This window comes from Dipodomys merriami, unplaced genomic scaffold (assembly GCF_024711535.1).
Source record: "Dipodomys merriami isolate MVZ:Mamm:240054 unplaced genomic scaffold, mDipMer1.0.p SCAF_809, whole genome shotgun sequence".
Taxonomy (NCBI): Eukaryota; Metazoa; Chordata; class Mammalia; order Rodentia; family Heteromyidae; genus Dipodomys; species Dipodomys merriami.
The window spans coordinates 156,405-164,053 of record NW_027206412.1 but is presented as its reverse complement, the minus strand read 5'-3'; the positions used below and the strand labels follow the sequence as shown (position 1 = coordinate 164,053).

The window sequence follows — 7,649 nt, the reverse complement described above, 5'->3', positions numbered from 1 at the left end:
CCGATGCTTGGGGCTTTCTGACTGACCGGGGCAGAGAATCTGTTTGCACAAACGTCAAATAAACTCCTCTTGCTTATTGCATCTCCCGGCCTGGAGTCTGAGTTTCTGGGGCGCCCGCCCCTTGACGAAAGTATCCTAGGGGACTAGGGTCTTTCAGTCTAATATTCGATGACGGCATATATCTGAGGATGAGCAGAACAGCAATTAAGTCACACAAAAAGAAGGAAACAGAAGAAAAATGAAAAGAATGAAAAAGAAAAAACAAGAAAAAAAGGACCAAAAGGTCAGTAGAGATTTAAACAAAGCACACAGACACAGCAATTAAGTCACACAAAAAGAAGGAAACAGAAGAAAAATGAAAAGAATGAAAAAGAAAAAACAAGAAAAAAAGGACCAAAAGGTCAGTAGAGATTTAAACAAAGCACACAGACACACATATACACCTAAAATAAAAAAATAGGAGGGGAGAAAAAAAGATTAATAGAAAACAATTTTTTTTAAAAACTAAAAAACAAAAAGGGTACAACAAAGAGCTTTTTTTGGGGGGGGGGGCGGGATTAGATGGGAAGATCCTGTATCTCATTGTGTCTGTACAAAGTCTCTTGGTGGAGTCTCTTGTCTGCTTGTGGTGTTTGGTTTGCCTGTGGCTAGATTGGTTTCTTAAGTCAATTTGTTTGAGCAGGCAGATAAATGCTCTGCTTTACCCAGGATTTTGTGATCCTCCTCCCAGGCTAGTTCAATGAGAGGGAGATCTGCTTTGAGTTTCGCACAAGAGGGAGATGGCTGTTTCCTCTCGTTTGAAGAGGCTGTGATGAGGCTAGGTTCTGGGTAGAATTGAGGCCGTTCAGCAAATTGTAGCTTTTCCCTGAAGGGTAGCTTCTGAGACACAGAGCCCAGCCTGGAGCCATTCTCAGGGTTTATGTTTACTGAATTTCACTTGATTGTCTAGGCTGCTGTAGGGAGGGGCAGCCTCTGGCTCTGTTTACCCAGTGAAGAAAGTCACTCCCCTCACGTCAGAGCTTTGTCTGCTTGGGCTGGGTGACTTTTCCCAGGGAGGAGCTGAGCCTGGCAGGTCAGGTCAGGTGCCTGTGACCTCCTAAATGAATCTTTTGTTTTTTTCCAAGGCCTGAGCTGGAGCTAGCTCCTCAGCTGGGCCTTTTCAATATCAAATATGGAGACCTCCGGGGGTGAGGGCGGGAGGGGTGGCCTTCTTTCCTCTGTAACCTGAGAAGGAGTAAGTATGTCAGTATTCTACTCACCCTGGAGTCTTGGTTCTTGGGTTATCTCTGGTCTGTGATCTGCAGGATGAAGATACCTGCTACTTGTCAGCTCTTTTTGGTTTTAAGAAGAATCCAGTCACCTGCTGTTTCTGGCACCATTGTCCCAGACTCTGTGTTGTTCGTTTGGCGGCTAGGCTGCTGCCATTGCTGCTGCCACTGCAGCTGCAGCTAATGGCAAGTGCTCAGATCTGTCTCCTTGCCTGGATTTTCCCTCTCTGGCCAAACTCTCTGTACTGTGATGGCACACTTAGTAATTCTCTGGCCTAGGACTCTTCACTGGAACACTACAACTATTTTCTATGTGAGAGCTTGTTTAGCCTCTAGCTCTTTCCTCCTCCAACCTCCCCTAAAGTAATCTGTTGTTGCTTTTTTAAAAAAACTGGTGCCATTGGCTCATGCCTGTAATCATAACAACTCAGGTGACTGAGATGTGATAATCGAGGATTAGTAACAACCTTGGTAAGAAAGTCTGTGAGTCTATTATCTCATTAACTGGTTACCAAGAAACTAAAAGGGGCACTGTGGGCCAAACTAATAGAGTGATAGCCTTGAGCACAAGAGAACAGGGATTTCAACCAGGCCCTCAGTTCAAGCTTCACATATTAAAAAATGTTAAAAACAATTTGCCATCATTTGTAATCTCAGCATCCTCAACTAGTGGTTTATTTAAAGCCAATTTGCATCTCAGTTTGCACGTATTTAGGTGGGGGAACTAAACTTAAATCACAGTTAAAAGAAAAAAAAATGAGCACAAGGGTACAGGTGGCTCACTCCTGTAATCCTACCTTCTCAGGAGGCTGAGAAATGAGGATGGTGGTTCAAAGCCAGCCCTGGGCAGAAAAGTTACCATGAGACTGCTATTTCCAATTAACCATTAAAAAACAAGAAATGGCACTATGGTTTAAACTTGTATGGTAGAGTGCTAACTTTGAGCAAAGAAGCTCTGGGACAGCACCCATGCCCTGTATTCAAGCCCCATGTCTAAAGGAAAAAATAAAGAGTTCAGGGCTGGGAAGGTGGCTAAGTGATAAAGTGCTTGCCTTGCATGTATGAGCCTTTGAGTTCAATTTCTCAGTACCACATAAGCAGAAAATCCAGAAGTGGCACTGTGGTTCAAGTGGCATAGTGATATCCTTGAGGTAAAGAGCTAAGGGACAGTGCCCAGGCCCAGAGTTCAGGACCCATGATTGACAAAAGACAAACAAAAAAAGGGTTCAAATAATTAAATGATGTGTACAATAGACTATACACTAAAGATGAAAGATTAAATTAATAAATTAATAATTGAATTGATCAACATTGTTTCAATTTTTTAGATGGTGAATGTAGCAGAAAAAATGATAAGAAATAATGATTCATTTCTAACAACTCTTCGATTTTTTAAACTCATTTACTACTTTTAAACAAAAGAAGTATGTAAGTATCACTTTACAGAAAAACAAAATTGTACGTGTATTTTAGCCTGAATTCCACATTTTATAATTTGCCTTTTAGTAAACAATCAGTATCTTTTCATATAAAATACCTGTAATACCTTTATTTAATACTTCACATCTTTCCAGTATTTGGTTAAATCAAAATTCCTCCCTTCCTTCTTTTCTTCCTTCCATTCCTTCATATCCTTTCCTCCTTTCAATACTAGCAATTAAACTCAGGGCTTCATGTATTTTAGGTAGGTGCTCTACAAAGTGAACTATACACCTGCTCTTTTCGCTTTAGTCACTTTTGTTTTTGTTGGTCATGTGACTTGAACTCTGCGCCTGGACACTGTCCCTGCACTCTTCAACTCAAGATGAATGTTCTACTGTTTGAGCCACAGTGCCACTTCTGGTTTTCTAGTGGTTTATTGAGATAGGAGTCTCACACACTTTGCTACCTAGATTGGCTTTGAACTGGGATCTTCAGATCTCAGCCTCCTGAATAGCTAAGATTACAGGCATGAGCCACCTGAGCTCAGCTCTGCTTGAGCCATTTTTATGACAGGGTTTTCTGTTTATGACCAGGCTCGCATGGACCACAATCCCTCAATGACAGGGAGGGTTGTGTGTAGCAAGTCAGATACAGTGGGGAAACAACTTTCTCTGCCCATCACGGGGAGAATTTTGGAGGATTGTATTAGAAATTTCTAGAAATGGGTTGTGAGGAGCATCCTGCTTCCAGGAGTCTCTTCCCACTTCCCAACATTCTAGTCATGCCAGAAAGGGTCTGTGGTAGAAGGCTCAGGATGGAGAGGGCGGACTCTCATTTTCCTTTCAACAATTTGCCAACAGCATCGATTTTTCCATCTTAACTATTTGGATGGACGTCTACCATGATGATTTTTGAGCACAAGAAATTTGACATGCTGAAAAAACTTACAAAGTATGACAAGCTCAACATGCCCTCTTCAGAATTGCTGTCCTGCTTACATATCCTTCTGGACCAGCTGGAGCAAAGCATGACCCGTGAGACCAAGAAAAAGAGTAAGTAGTCCTTGTTTAGATGCCTTAGAGCTTGTGAGTAGGGATGGAACCTAGGTATCAAGGGATGGGCCTGCTTGTCCAAGAACCCTTTGTACTACCCAGCTTGGCAAAATGTCCTTTTATGGATGTTCTATGCCGAGTAATGTCTGTTCCCTTTTTAAAAGAACTTGGACATAACCACTCATTAGAAACACCCTACCTTCTCATCAGTGTTCAGTCCAAACTCAAGTTCTACAGCTTCTCCTGTTAAATCCTCATAGAAGTTTAGTCACACTTTAACTTCTAGAGTCTACTCTAAGACTCCTGTACCTATGTTTGTGTCACTGTAGAGAACTTTCTGCTGAATTCCAGCTAAAGAACCCATCAGTGATGTCGCCTATGGTGACTGATGGAGATTGGAAGCCAACACTGGACTCCAGAAAGCATGTGAACATAGAGGATTTTTCAATGTGTAGAAAGGCTCAAGTAGTTTTGAGTCCTGTAGACATCCCATTGGTTCTGAACTCCACATGTGATATAGGTGTACATTCACATACCACCAAGTAAGAAGATGGTCCAGAATATCTTCCATTGATGTTCACAATTCACCTAGATCACATCCAAACCAGTAAAAAAGTATTGGTCTTGGAGTGCAGGGTAAATATGTGCTAATGGAAAATGACCCCAGTCATAAGTTAGGTTCAAAGTCTAGATTCAGTTGAGGAAAGGGATTCTGTCCTCACAGAATATCCAGAACAATCTGTTCTGCTGCTGGAGATCCAATTTCCAATTGAGAAATAAGAATCTGTCCCTCCCTAGACTCAGGAAGAAAATACTGCCTTTAATGAGGAAGTAGATCCCTTTGAGGAGTCTGAGGCAGAATTTGTGTCTGAAGGCAACTTAGAAGACAATCCAGATTTAGAGATTGCTTCCCCTCTTCTTTAGAAAATCTTTATGTTTCTTTTTGTTCCTGATTGTTGTAAAATGATCATTCTACTTATTTTTCTAACGTTATTAAAATGTCAATGTTTATGTTATATTATACAATTCATGAGTCTTAAATGTGTTTTTTTTTCACCTACAATGTAAAGCACCATGCACATGTGTTCTGTGTGTGGGAAAATACAGAGTAACTGCAGGCTGAACAAGGGAGCCTACTGGATATAAAGGGATCAGTTAAGTGCACAGGGAGTTGCAAGGAAGCCAGACCATGCCTGCATGGGGTGATAAGGTGGTTACAAAAGCTTTAGGACATACCAGATCAGATTATCTAGAAAGCTGTTCTGTCAATTGGGACAAATGCTACAATACTTATAGTGGTATGTGGGACTTTCTTCCCACAGTGAGTTCAAGTCTGTATACATATTCATTGTGGTTTGGGAAATATTGAAGAAAAATTTGGCTCCATTAGCATAAAAAATCTACTTAGGGCTGAATATATTTGACAAAATACATAGGAAATATCGACACTGGAAAGTATAAGCCATCATCAATAGAAGAAAGAAGGCTTACATAAATGGACAAACACAAAATCAGGAAGCAATTAAATCAGATATATGGAAATACATGCTATATTCATTACATTTTATATAGTATTTTATATGATGTATAAGATCGAATACGATTTTTCATACTACAAGGGCTTTTAACATTTTCAATCGTAAGTATTTTTTTCACATAATATTAGTGTAAATCATTATTGGGGAAAGTGGTAATATAACTTTCATTATAGTTATATGAATATATATTTTTGTGTTTCTAGATATAACACTGATTATAAATAGATGAATAAATATAAACATATATTTGTATATCTGTCTATGAGTTGAATATAATGAAACCGGCTACACGATATATAAAAAGGCAGTTATGAGTTAGTATATGAGACTCAGGCCTGTAATCCTAGTAATGTGAGAAGCTGGGTTCTGTGTTTTTATTTCTCTTACCCCCATGCCATTAGATTTTCAGAGGAGACCTGGTCCCTCGAGTGTAGCCAAGGGACACATATGCAGTAGGATCACTCTCTGTGACCCCAGAGGAAAGTCAGTAGAAATCAGGACAAGTCTCTTATGCTATGACATTCTACTTAGTTTCTGTGCCAAGATGGCCATCTGTAGAACATCAGATGGAAAGTTGGTATTCCCTCCCAAAATGTTTTTGACTATCCTGAAATAAACCTTATTTCCCTTTCCAAGCTTCAAACACATAGAAATATGCCCAGGGCTCAAGAGAGATGGACAAAGACTTACAAATACATAAAATTATATACTTTTTTTGGGGGGGGTCCGGTTGTCAGCTTTGACTCTGGGCCTGGGAGCTATCCCTCAGCTCTTCAGCTCAAGGCTAGCGCTCTACCACTTGAGCCACAGTGCCACTTCAGGCTTATTTTCTTTTTGCTTATGAGATGCTGAGGAATCAAACCCAAGGCCTCATGCATGCAAGGCAAGCACTCTACCACTGAGCCACCTTCCCAGCCCCCAAATTATATACTTTGTTTCAGTAATTCAATGACAAATCATCAAAGGCATATCTTGAATTTTTCTTTTTTTAATGGAAATGGGAATATACACTGAGTGCATCAGGGAGTAGGTGATAGTTTGGATGCTGAATTGTGGAATACACTCCTGAGCATGGGAAACACTTGTCTTGGCAACTTGTATGGGGATGCGTCTCTTCACACAGCTTCACAAAACAGTTCCCCTAACTTGTATTATGTCATACCCATCTTTCCATAGCAGCAAATAGATGTCAAGCACTGATCTTGCTCTGAGGTGGACTCAACAACACAGAAAGGCACAAAGAATGAGAGGGATGACTGCTACCCACCAGACATCAGCTTCAAGAGCTGTCCTGACCAGAAGCTAGGATAAATTGAGCTGGAAAAGGCTGATCCCCATGCAAGGCTCCTGAGCACTAAGGACCAGGCACTATTATAGGTGTTGGAGAAACAAGTGAATGTGGCTCTCTCCTCATCAATTTCATGCTGAAAAGAAAACCAGAAATCATAATGAAAATTTCTATAAATCAGAGACATGACATTGGTAGTTTTGTGGCAACAACTTCACAGCAGGTATGTGAGGAGATATCCCTGAGGAGGAGACAGTTAACCTGAGAGCCATCATCCATGCAATTAACTAGAAGCAGGTAATCCAGGCAGTAAGAAAAGCAAGTACATCCCTCAGTGATGGGAAAGGACCTAACTTGCTTCAGAAAAGGAAAACATCACTGACGTGCTTGCTTGTGAAGTAAGAAAAAAAGGTACAATGAAGAAAAAACGATATTGGATGCTATAGGTTACAAGAAGAAAAATTCTGATGTTATTCTAAATCTGACATGACCCACTGGAACCAAAGTTCTCAAATAGTAGCTAGACACGCCTGATTCACCTAGTGAATACTTTTAAAATGTGATTCTAGCCAGGCTCTTGTGGCTCACAACTGGAATGCTAGCTACTCGGGAGGTTGATACCTGAAGATCAGGTTTGAAGCAAGCCCAAAGCAGAAATTTGGAAAGACTGATCTCCAATTAACCAATAAAATTATGGACATGAAGCTGTGGTTCAACTGGTAGAGCACTAGCCTTGAGAAAAAATTAAGGGAGAGCACCCAGGTTCTAGGTTCAAATCCCTGGACTTCACAAAACAAAGAAGTCAACAAATAAAATTTGATGCTCAGTTGATCATCACTTAGCATTCTACTACAATGTATTTGTTATGAGCCTAGGATGTTACATCCTTAGCAAATGCTCTCCCCTCATATTCTGTTTCATTACCAGTATTCAAACCCCTGGCATTACCAAAGACTCCTCCCAGTTAGCACAGCAGTCTACCACTGGGATTTAATAGATATATTTTTATTAATCATAATCTATCCACACACATCAAATGAGTAGTAGCCACATTCCACTATTCTGAATGTTTTTGCTCCAC

The 7,649-nt window shown here is 40.4% G+C and overlaps 1 long non-coding RNA gene across 1 annotated transcript; it reads left to right on the top strand.

Annotated features, from left to right (window-relative positions):
* The first annotated feature begins 319 nt into the window (after nucleotides 1-319).
* On the top strand, nucleotides 320-7,088 carry LOC138819657 (uncharacterized). Its single transcript, XR_011369563.1, has 3 exons — nucleotides 320-400; nucleotides 3,551-3,742; nucleotides 6,457-7,088. It is a non-coding gene; the product is annotated as an uncharacterized lncRNA (long non-coding RNA).
* The last annotated feature ends 561 nt before the right edge of the window (nucleotides 7,089-7,649 follow it).